The sequence below is a fragment of the Mustela nivalis genome (assembly GCF_964662115.1).
Source record: "Mustela nivalis genome assembly, chromosome: 4".
Taxonomy (NCBI): Eukaryota; Metazoa; Chordata; class Mammalia; order Carnivora; family Mustelidae; genus Mustela; species Mustela nivalis.
Window position 1 is genome coordinate 139,128,203 of NC_139023.1, and position 12,109 is coordinate 139,140,311.

Consider the following 12,109-nt stretch of genomic DNA (forward strand, 5'->3'; position numbering starts at 1 on the left):
GAACAAGGGGGACAGGGTAGGGTTGCTGGAAAAAAATACAGGCATCTTTTAGCCTGAATATTTGGAAAATACACTAAAAAATTATTCATCATTCACCTGAAATTCAAATCGGATTACACACGCTAAATCTGGCAACCGTACCAGAAAGCCCATTGCTACCTTAGGAAAAAGCCTCCTCACCTCCTGTCATCACCTACAACCCCAATGCAGGTGGCGTGGCTGCTCCTGTGAGTGGGGCTGGGGGGACACTCTTCAAAAGACGAAGTGTCCCTTTGAAAGATGACATTTATTTGGGACCTCCACTTGGAGTAAATGTTATCTAGGCAAACCCAAGACACAAGGAATGACTTAGATTCCTTCTCCTCCACCGGTTTCTGTGGAGCCTTTCATGATGACGTGGGACCACTTTATCTTCCCTCAGTAAGCCAGGTTTTCCTGGAGGGATTAGTTTGCTAGAGCTGTGTAACAAGTACCACAAGAGGAGAGGCTTAAACAACAGAAATTTATTATCTCACAGTCTGGAGGCTGGAAACATGAGATCAAAATGTCGGCAGGGTTGGCTCCTTCTGAGAGCTGAGAGGGAGAACCTGCCCAGGACTTGCCCCCAGTTTCTGGTGTTTGCTGGCAATCTTGGGCATTCTTTAGTTCATGGAAATTTTACTCTCATCTCTGCCTTCATGTTCCCATGGTGTTCCTGTCTGTGTGTGTCTCCGTGTGCAAATTTCCCTGTTTTATAAGGATACCCAATCCTATTAGATTAAGGTCCACCCTGAGGACCTCATTTTAATTTGATTACCTCTGTAAAGACCTGCTTTCCCAATAAGGTTATATTCTGGAATATCGGGAGTTAGGACTTCAACATATCCTTTTTAGGGAACGGATACAATGCAACCCACAGAAATGCGCCTTAATGGTGTGCCTATTTACGTTCGCTAGGAAGATAAGGGACCATCCTAATCGGAGGCAGTGATGTGGTTCCTTTGCTGGCTTCAGTTGATAATGATTTAAGGCCTCGGAGTAATGGAAGATAAACTGCTTGTCACTGCCCACTCTGCGTTCCAGGAGATTGCGTTTCTGTGGGAGGCCAGCCCCGGCGTTGCCCTGCAAAGGGCTTTTCCATTATGTTAAGAGCTGGTGATGATAGCCACCGTTAATATTCAGCCCTTTGGCCTCCACCCTCTCCCATTCCTTCCGCCCCACGCACGTCCTTCTGACCCTCCGGGAGGTAACATCAGGCCTGCTCTCCCCAAGAGACCTCTGCGATGGTTTGCCCGCAGCTGGGGGACTCACGATGCTTTGGGCAGCATGTGTTCATGGAGGGGAGTATAAGAGGGAAAAAGGGAGTCTTTCTTGCAGGTCTTCACCCTCCCCCTTCCAATCCAGCCAATATCAGATGGGTCTGTCTTGCTTCCCCTCCTCCACGCAGGTGCTGGGAGAACAAGATAAAATTCCTTGTCAGTTTGGGCCCTGAATTCTCATTTATTTACGAAGAAATGATCCCATCTTCTCCAAGGACCCATCTATCCTGTTTTCCTGGGCACTATCCATTACTGCAGAAACGAAGAAAGGGAGAGATCCACTGTAAGCCATGGGCTTTTGGGTGGTTCTAGAGGTCTTCTTTCACCAGGGAGAATGGTTTTTGAAGCCTGTCCAGGAAATTTGGTCCTAAAAGCAGCCTGCTCATTTGAGCTTCTGCAGAGCTGACTAGCGTGATGAAGGGAGTGTCAGGGCATGAGGGAGTCTGTTCAGGTGCCCTAACGGAGGGCCACAGGCTCAGTGAATTCAACACCACACACTTGCTGTCTCACGGATCCTGAGTCTGGAAGTCTAAGATCAAGATGTCGGCAGGGTAGGCTCCTTCTGAGGACTCTCTCTTTATTTGTGGCTGCCTTCTCCCTGTATCCTCACGTGGTCTTCCCCTGTGCAGGACTGCGTCCTGATTGCAACCTCATATTGGATTAAAACCACCCCAGTGACCTCCTTTAACCTTAATTACCTCCATGAAGACCCAGTCTCCAAATACAGTCACATTCTGAGATACTGGGGGTTAGACTTCGGCATATTCACTTGGAGGTGGGGCACAATTCAGCCCATCACAGTGCCCTTGTATGAAATTCACTGGGGGACTTGGGTCTCAGGTTTCACTCAGCCTCTGGGTAAGCGACTTTGGGGAGTGTGTCAGCTGGAGGTTTTGGTTGTCAACGGCAGAAACATTCCAGGCTCACTTGAGCAACATGGGATTGAATTAAGACGCTACTGAGTGCACACTGACATGAAGGGAAGGCTGGGAACCAGACAGAAACTCTGGCTGACAATGTGGGGGATGGGAAGCAGAAGCCCCAGGAAAGTGCACTGTGATGGAAATGCTTGGATCAGGGTGTAGGAGCTGACAAGAGTGAGTTCAAGAGTGAAAAGGGGCAGCTCCCTGCTGGGTGGGGCAGGAGGTGGAAGGACCCAGAGCCTAGGCTTCAGTGATGGGAGCCGGGCACCAGGGTTCACGGCTTTGCAGCCCACCCCTCATCAGAGGGAGTGATTCCATAAGAGAAAATCAGCAACTGTCAAAAGAGGAAATGGGTGCTGGGAAGCCCAAAACAATGACAAGCCACTGTCCCTTGACTTATTTCCTTGCTTGAGAAAAGGGGGCTGGCCTGGGCAACCTCTAGGTCTGTCTTCATTAAACATTGACTAAAGCTCCCTACCACTTCTTTCTTGAGTTCCTCCCCTTTCTTTGTCAGGTGGGTGTTGAGACTTCCACTCCTGGATTCTTTATTGCCTGCAGTGCCTCCCTGGCCTTTGACTGTTCCCCGGTGTTTCCCCCAGTGGAGGCGTCGGCCTCTGTTTGTTCCGGAAGGTCACCAGGCTTGTACTGCTATAAAAAAAGCAGAGTGAGCTTTTCTGGTATGGATCAGTTTATTAATGTCTTCTTTGTGATTTGTACTGGTAATAAATATTATATTCATTATAAACAATAATTCAACCTGCCATTCTTTCTCTGGTCCTCAGTTACCTTGTCCATAAAACAAGAAGGTTGAATTAAAGGATTATTAAGGTCTCTTTCAGCTTGAGCTCTGTTGGATTCCACGAAAATTAAACTCCTCAGGGTAGGGAGCCTGTGGGGGTGGACTGTGAGGCATCCCCCTAGAACTTGGAAATGGAAAATGCAATTTCCCTCTAAGGGAAAAATTATAAAACCAGCTGGCACCAGATCAAAGGAGATATATTCAAAGTCTCCTTAAATGGACAGGATGGATCTCAGACCAGAGAAGTCTGGACTGACAACGGGAACGTGCCCAGGGGCAGAATGGCCTGTCAGAATGGGATGGAGCACCACGGACATGGAGCAAAGGGAGGCTGGGAGCCACTGGGATTCATTCAAAATTTGGCCAAGACGAGGCTAGGGCAAGGCAGTGGGCAGGGTGCCAACACATTAGAAGACTCTGGACCCTCTGTTGCCTGCGTCAGTGTGGTAGAGATGGGGAGGAGCGAGAAGCTGTCAGCACTGGGATGAGAGTCCACATGGCTAACAACCCACTTGGCAGAGGTGCCCACCAAACAGGAAGGTCTTTAGCTCCAGCTGGAACAGGGCCCTAGGGTCCGACCATACCCAACATTTACACATTTATCTTATGGCTGGGACATCTGTGGGGTCCTTGGTGTGAGAAGAGCAGTGAGTAGGAACATAGAAGAGGCTCAGGGCAGAAGCTGTTTCTCCATCAGCCCAGAATTATTTTAATATCTAATAACTTACACGTTTGAATCATTCATTCTCTTTTTCTGATTCCAACTCCCCAAGCAATCCTTTGATTTGAATGTGGTTTCCCATGTTTCTACCTGTAGGGAGAGAATGTGCAGATAGGCTTACCTGATTGTAACAAGACTGTATTTTTCAAAATAAACAAACAGACTTTCTGTTTTATCAGTCTCTTGGGAGCCTGATCACACAGATCACGTGACTTCCCCCTGTGAGAGAAATTCATTCTTGGCTTACAGACAAAGTCAACTGCCCCAATTAAAAAACAAAACAAAACCAAACAAAAAGACCCAAACTTGCTGCATGGAAATGCTTCTTAGAAGTAGCCAGCCAGCATCTCTTTCAGACTTAGAATCAGTGGTCCAAGGGTTTCTTCAGTATTTTTCCACAGGATCTCTGGCGGAATTTCCACAGCTTGTAAAAATTCAACTATAGACAGCAGCATGATACAGTGGTTTTCTCTCTCTCTCTCTCTCTCTCTCTGGTGTGTGTGTGTGTTTAGCAAATTTTTACTAACACATTTTATTTTCAAACAGAATCTCACAAAGAACCTCAAGCTCCGGATAAGCATATCCATATGCCAGACATCTCTTCTTGGGTATGTAGTAGGCACATCAGATATGAGATGTACAGATAACATTCTTCTCTTTTTTTTCTTTAAGATTGTATTCACTTATTTGAGAGAGCAGAGCAAGAGACAGAGAGAAAGAGAGCACATGAGCAGAGGAAGGGCAGAGGGGGAGGGAGAAGCAGACTCCCCACCGAACAGACTCCTAGACGCAGGACTAGATCTCAGGACCCTGGGATGATGACCTGAGCTGAAGAGAGACACTTAACTGATTGAGCCACCCAGGTACCCCCTAAATAGAATCCTTGATGACCTGCCTTTCTCCACACCTGCTCCTCCCCTTCAGGCCAAAAACCTAAAATCATTCTCAGGTCTTCTCTTCCCAAACTCTTGCTTCCCCCTACATTATATATTTAGAACCCCATCCCTTCCAGGCCAGTCCCCCTATTCATGAACGCATGTTGCCAGGGTCTCTCTCTCACCTGGGTCACTCTCACCTGGGTCACTGCAGTAGCCTTACAATAGGTCTCCCTGCTTCCATTTCTGCTTCTGTGTATTTCTTCTCTATGTAGTGAAGGGCTATGTTCAAAAATGTGGATTAGATCATATCTCCCTGTTCAAAGTGCTCCAACGTTTCCCATCGTACTTAGAATAAAAATCAAACTCTTGGCTGTGGTCGGCAAGGCCCTCCACCATCTGGTTTCCTGGTATGTCAGTGATTAAACCACTCTCCCCCTCATTCTCTTGGCTCCAGACACACTGGACTTATTGTTGTTCTTCAACTGTGCCAAGTTTGTTCTCTGCTTTGCATTCCCTGTTGTGCCTGCTTAGAACCGCTGGTGCCCTTGACTTTGAATGGCTCACTTCCTCACGCCAGTCGCCAGTCGAGTCTTTGTCCAAAGGACACCTCAGAGAGGCCTCCCCTTACCACCTTGTTAAATGAACCGCCCTGACTCACTTCTGCCTTCCAGCTCCTTGATTAGCTCCCTCCACCCCCAGGGCATTTTTTAGGGGATGCTGTGGTGTGCCCCCCCCCCCCGGCGCCCCCTTCAGGACGGAGCAGCACTCGTGGCTCTAGCTGCTGAGAGTGCTGGTTGCCATCAGTCCACACCTGAGATGATTACCAGGCATCAGTCTTTGCTCTAAGAAGCAGCCTCACCCACGTTTATACCCACTCGCTGGAGGCAGCCTGTATCCAATGGCTAGTCCCACAGGAGTACAAATGCTCAGTCCGCTGTTCTCAATGGAGACAACTCTGTTAGCCAAGCTCCAGACCTTCCAGTAGGACTGGGTGAGGTTTCTGCTCCCAGTGCTTCACAGCTTGACTTTTTCCCTCTGCCCAGCCTGCAGAACCCTGTGCAACCCCTTACAGGTGTTGTTCCTGAGAGCACTCCTGTAAATCTCTGTCTCAGGGTCTCCTTCCTGCGGGCCACTACCTACAATTCATTGTTTACTTATGTCCTGTCTCCCCAACGAAGACCAAAGTTCAATTAGAGCAGTGATACTGTCTGTCTTTTTCACCTCTGTATCCGACCCCAGGTGCCTTGCATGGTGCCTGGCGTACAGTAGGAATTCAATAAATAACTGCTGAATGAATGAGGGAGTATATCTCCAGTATATGCCAGAAATGAAAGTGTTTTACAACTTCCAGTTATAAAATAAGAAAGTCATGGGGATGTAAAGTAGCACGGGGAATGTAGTCAATAATATCATAATAATTTTGTGTTGTCACAGATGGTAACTAGACTTACCATGCTGATCCTTCATAATGTATATAAATGTTGAGACACTCTAACATAAAGGTCAACTACACTTCAACTTAAAAAAAAGCTAATATATTGGACTGATAAGAAGTAAAACCTGATACATTGACTTCATCAAAATGAAAAATTTACGTATGTGATAAAGAACTTGTATCCATACCGTGTAAAAAAAAAAAAAACTAACAAATCAATAGTAAAAAATAACTTGGGTAGAAATGGGCAAAAGGGGGCGCCTGGGTGGCTCCGTGGGTTAAGCCTCTGCCTTCGGCTCAGGTCATGATCTCAGGGTCCTGAGATCGAGCCCCACATCAGGCTGTCTGTTCTGCATGGAGCCTACTTCCCCCGCCCCCTCTGCCTGCCTCTCTGCCTACTTGTGATCTCTCTCTCTGTCAAATAAATAAAGTCTTTAAAAAAAAAAAAAAGAAATGGGCAAAAGACTTGAATATGCAATTAACAAAGAAGAAGTATGAAAAGTTAATAAGCACATGAAAAGATGCCCATCATCATTAATTATCAAAAAATTTTTGAATTAAAAGCACAATAAGGTAACCTTTTATACCCACTAAAATGCTGAAACCAAAAGCTAATGACACACATGTTGGCCAGGATGTGGAGCAACTGGAATTTGAATACACTATTGGGGAGAGAGTATAAAAAAACAATGTAACTATTTTGGAAGTTGTTTGGTAGTATCTTATAAAATTAAAATACATTTACCATATGACCTGGGAATTTCATTCCCAAGAGATATTTATCCAATATAAATAAAAACATCTATTTACCAAAAAAAGTTTGTGGAAGAATGCTCTTGCCAAGCGTATTCATACTACTGCAGACTCGAAACACCCTGAATGTCCATCGTCAGGAAAATGCAAAACAGAACTAGAGTCTATTGATACACTGAAACAGCGCTCATCAAGACAAGGAATGAGCTACCCATACACAGAACAGCTTGTTGAATGAAAGCAGCCAAATGAAAAGTACATATTGTGGGAGCCCATGAACATGAAAAAAAAAAAAAAGACTTATCTATGTGCTCCACGTCTAAGCGGTTGCCCGGAGAGGGAAGGGTACCTTCTGGGACAGTCTTGCGGTAAAGATGGGCTTAGGGAACAACCTTCAACTGGTCTGAGAACTCCTGCTCTGCCTCCTTTTTACCCACATTTTTGGTAACTCTGGGGCGAGGGTTGCCTAATGGACTACTGCAATACTGCCTATGTGGGGGAGTTGTTTTAGGAGGAATATGACCTCCAGGGTATGTACACATGTATAAAATGTTATCTGTGCTGGGGAAATGAATGAAGACTGACCATGGGGGGGGGTGTGAAACTGCGTTTTTTAAATTGTGGGAGTGGGGTGCGAGAAGGCAGATGGGAGGAGCTCCTCCTGTGGCCATTCCCACCGCTGTGCCACTTGAGAAGTCCCTGGGGGACCTTGCAGTACCTTAGGACAGAGCTGATTCTGGAATCAGGAACTTGACTTTCACGGCCAGGCTCCATTGCAAATAAGGCATTCACAGTGCCTCCTTAAGTGAAGACTTGGCATTACACATGCATGAGCCCACTCAACAGGGTTGAGGAGCCCCACACTCTGTTCTATAGAAAGAAGAGACATGGGAAATGAAGTGGCCTGTGTCTCTGAAGTCAGTGATAAATCTTAGGGACCTAGAGAAGACCCGAGGGGATTTAGTATCTCCAGTGAGATTTGGGGTTAGAGGAATGACTTGAGACTCTAGAACCCCAAGTCAAGAGTGGTCCCAGGCAGAGAGACTACTTGGGTTGAGCCCTGGGGCTAGACCTTTATTCCAGTAGAATGTGCAGGAAGCCAAGGACCCTGGTGACAGCTCCTTTTCTTCTGTGCCCTTATAGTAACTCTCTATTTCCAGGACTGGAATTCACTGGAACATTGAATGTGCCATCACCATAAGGAGGTGAAGGCCATTTCTGGGTCAGAGAAGGTGACATTGCCTATTTGTTCTCTCCCCGTTTCTTCTCCCAATCGCTCCCACATCTGACTGATCTTTTTTCATTCTACTCTGCATTTTTGACAGAGACAGGAAAACAAGGCTGTCTGCCAGTTTCAGATGTCCTGACTTCTTGCCTGGATGGAAACACGCTGAGTTGGAATGAGATAATGCTGGGGTATCTTTCCCCTGAAACCGGGATGGAAATGTGACTAGGTATGTGGGGGTCAGACTCCCACCCCAGCGATTCCCCCAGAGCCACAGAGAGGCTTAGCCGACCTCTGCTCTCCCCTTCCTCATCAGGGAGACAAAGTTCCCAGGGCAGCCCGAGCCAGAACTAGCTGTTTCAGTAGCTGCAATGTGGCATTCAGCTCCTCTGGAAGGCTGCTGGAACCAAGTCCACTGCTTGGTCCCTAGGAAGGGGTTCTGGAATTATCTGGCTTTTTTTTTTTTTTTTTTTTTTTAATCTCCCCTGAAGCCCTTTGACAAAGCAAAAAGGAAAGTAGTCAACGCAGCAAATGTCCAACAGCCTTCCAGACAGTCCGGATCTATCCATCGCAGCCTGGGCCGGTTCATTACACACTGTGAGGAGACCGGTCCCGGGTCCCTAAGCAGGTTGATGCTGGCCCGTAGGCAGGAGTGTTCATGAAGGACACAGAGCATGAGGAGCTGAGCTGGACTGAGTACATCAGTGTCCTGGAGACTGCCAGAGAAGACAAATCCTTTCCTCAGGACCACCGAGGCCACGCATCGGGGGAAATGCCTCTGAGGACCTCAAGGATACACATCATTGGCGTAAGTACACGCAGTGCCTGATGCCAGTAATAGCCATTGATGAGCAAACATCCTCACAGAAAAGCACATAATGCCTCATCTCTGCCACGGCTAAATTGTTTTCATAAAATTCTCATCACTGTTCTAAAGAATAAAAACATCACCAGCACATCATGTCCTCATCAGGGTTTAGGACAGACCTGGGCTCCGTTCCTGGCCCCAGCAATCGCTTACTGACCTTAGTCATCTTGGGCAAGTCCTCCCATTTTTTTTTTTTAATTAAAAAAAAATTTTTTTTTAAAATTTCTAGGCTTTGAAATCTGTTTGTTAATAATAATATGACCATTACTACCATTACTCTGGAGTGCCCACTGTGGGTTCTGCACCGTTCTAGGAGCTAGAAAAATAGTGGCAAGTAAGCAAGCAGACAAAACGTGTCCTTTTCAAGGAGAAAGGAACCGCACAGGTTATGTTGACTGGAATGATTTTATAAAAAGAATTGTGAACTGTGAGGAAGAGTTGGAATTAAGAACACACTGAAGCTTGGAGGACGGGCACCCCTGAGGATCTTCAGAGGGATACGTTTTCCCCATTCTGCAGCTGCGGTCCCTGAGAGTTACAGAATTTAGGCTGTGACAGGCAAAGTACTTGCCACAATGTGTCTGTTGTAAAGTTGTTGCCTCTGACTTCAAGGCCCACCCCCACACCCCTCCAGTTCACGCTTCGTGATGCTGGAGCGGCACTAGGTCTGCCATATTTAGTTCGTCGTTGCCACCTGCCGCCTGGTAAATTCTTGCCATAGGGGGCACTGAAGGGAGGCTGGGAGGCTGGGAGGCGAGAGGGACTGCGCCCTCCCCGGTGCTCCCGAGGGTTTCCTGGCTGCTTCTGTTGAGCTGTTGCCACCTTTCATCCTCGCAGTGGCAGATGAGTTCAGTTTGCAATTCTGCCAGCAGTTGTGGAACCAGCCTCAGCACACCCCTTCTGGGACTCCAGTAGCCACCAAACAACAAGCACCCCTCCTCCAACGTTTGCACACCAGCAGTACCGAGGTGCCCCTCCTCCAAGCTACTATGTGCTCCAAATTCCAGCCCTAACTTAGAGTTAACAATTCTTATAAAATCATCCCAGTCAATATAACTGGTGTGGGTCCTCTCTCCTTACTGGACCCTGCTTTGTAACCGGTGGCACTGAGAAACTGGCCTAGCTGATTCTAGACCTTTGTTCTATCCACTGACTCTCCCATGATATCTGTCTGGCTGCAGGTCTCTATCTGGGAGAGGAGGGTTTGCCCTGACCACTGAGCACCCCCAAGAAGATCTGCCTTACCTTTTGTGATAAAGAAGGAAGACAGTGCTCAGGTGGTTATTCTCCAGGGACCGGGCACTTGGGGCTAAAAAAAAAAAAAAAAAAATAAGACCAGTCCTTTGCCTGTCCATTCCCCTTGTGAGGGCAGCTGGTGGCACTCTATTCTGAGCCTGCCCTACAGCCATCGTCTTGCTTCTTTCCTGCCTATGGGACCTGGATTTGGGTCAGACCAGAGGCCTCTTGGTTTGGGACAAAGTAGACCCTTTCTCCAAGCCCAGGGATTAGTCATAATTGGTCTAAGCCAGCCATATTTCTCTCCCTCCCTTCTGCCCATGATCGGGCATATCACTTGGTCTTGACCAATGAGATAGAAAGAAATGTGGCAGAAATCCACAAAGGTGTTCCGTTGGCGAGCAACAAGTACTACCCTACTCTTTCCTTCTAGCTGGACTTTCGGCAGCTAACTTGGGACCATGAGATGGCACTATTGGGGATGAGACGTGAACAGCTAAGAGCAACAAAGCAAAGAATTAGCGAAGAAGAAGCAACGCAAAGAAGAGCCAGGATTCTGCACGGCACGTCACGGTCTGGACTCCCGACTCTATGCTTCTCTTATGGGAATAAATGAATTGCTTGATACTGCTAGTAGTAGTTGGGCATTCTGCCGTTCGTGACCAAAAGCCTTCCCATTTGATAGAAAACAGCCAGTCCACATCAACCCAGCACCCCTGTCTCCTCCATGGATGCCTGCTCAACCCTCAGACCGACTGCTGCAGGCTGCACCCCAGAAAAGCCCCATTCTGACAAGCGTGGCCATCAGTCTGCTCTGCAGGGGTGGCCCCCAGCATGCCACGTATGCCGCGTTGTCCTCTGCTAGGCTCTGGCGCAACCTTCAGAGCAAGAGGGCGTATAAATAAAAGGCCTTATGTTTTATATGCTAGTCAATATTTATTCAACCCCACCAGAGCAGTGGACTGGAAGGAACAGAGAGACTATAAAATGTCTTCTGTACTGAAGCTTGAAATCGTGCTGGAGGAAAGGGGCTTCTCCGTGCTCTCACTGCAAAATAGTCTTCCGCCCAGCAGAGCTTGGGAGCCCGTGGGAAGCAGAGCGGCTGGGGCAAACTGGTGAATGAGGACAGAGACAGCCCAGGGCTGCAGACACATGGCAACAGCCATACTCTCCTTGCAGCTCCAACCTGCCTCTTGAGTGGCTTATCTCAAATGCAGAAGGTCCTGTGTCCCCAGGGATGGCTCTTCTCTCCTCGCTTAGAGGATCTCACAGGAAAGCCCACACTTTTAAGGGCTGCAATTGAGAGATCTTTCTAAAGTCCTTTGGGGGTGTTTGTGTATCTGATGGACGGCACTCCACCCACCCACTCCCAACATCTTGAGTCCCTGCTTATCCTTGCTTTTCCCTGATGCTGTGTTTTGTTGCTTTTCCTGCTCTTGTGCTCTCTCTCTCTCTCTCTTTTTAATTTATTTGACAGAGAGAGATCACAAGTGGACAGAGAGCCAGGCAGAGAGAGAGAGAGAGAGAGAGAGGGAAGCAGGCTCCCTGCTGAGCAGAGAGCCCGATGCGAGACTCGATCCCAGGACCCTGAGATCATGACCTGAGCTGAAGGCAGCAGCTTAACCCACTGAGCCACCCAGGCGCCCCCCTTGTGCTCTCTTATCTGCTCTGTTCGTCTCCCGCAGTTCAACTCTCTTCCAAACACCTAGCCTTCACACAGCATCTGTTACTTGCTTCAGGCAGGGTAGATGATTCTGTCTCTACTCAAAACTTTCAAAGCTCCCCCTGGACTACTCACCCTGGTCCCATAAGTGTTGCCTGATATTGTAGAACCTTCCCCTTCTGCCCTCCAATTTCAGCCTTATCTTCATCTCTCCCTTCCATGGACATTGTGTGCTCATTGGAAATGATTCTCTAAACCCACTCCAGGACCTCTTTCCTCCATGCCTTTTCTGAGGCTGCTCTTGTTCCGG

The 12,109-nt window shown here is 47.7% G+C and overlaps 2 long non-coding RNA genes across 2 annotated transcripts; one reads left to right on the forward strand and one right to left on the reverse strand.

The window, feature by feature from the left end:
* Positions 1-493: 493 nt before the first annotated feature.
* On the reverse strand, positions 494-4,966 carry LOC309863185. The gene is made up of 3 exons (XR_014310919.1): positions 4,817-4,966; positions 3,749-3,831; positions 494-1,429 (listed from the first exon to the last, which is right to left on the reverse strand). It is a non-coding gene; the product is annotated as an uncharacterized lncRNA (long non-coding RNA).
* Positions 4,967-7,179: 2,213 nt separating this feature from the next.
* On the forward strand, positions 7,180-11,597 carry LOC309863186. Its single transcript, XR_014310920.1, has 3 exons — positions 7,180-7,337; positions 8,133-8,840; positions 10,570-11,597. It is a non-coding gene; the product is annotated as an uncharacterized lncRNA (long non-coding RNA).
* The last annotated feature ends 512 nt before the right edge of the window (positions 11,598-12,109 follow it).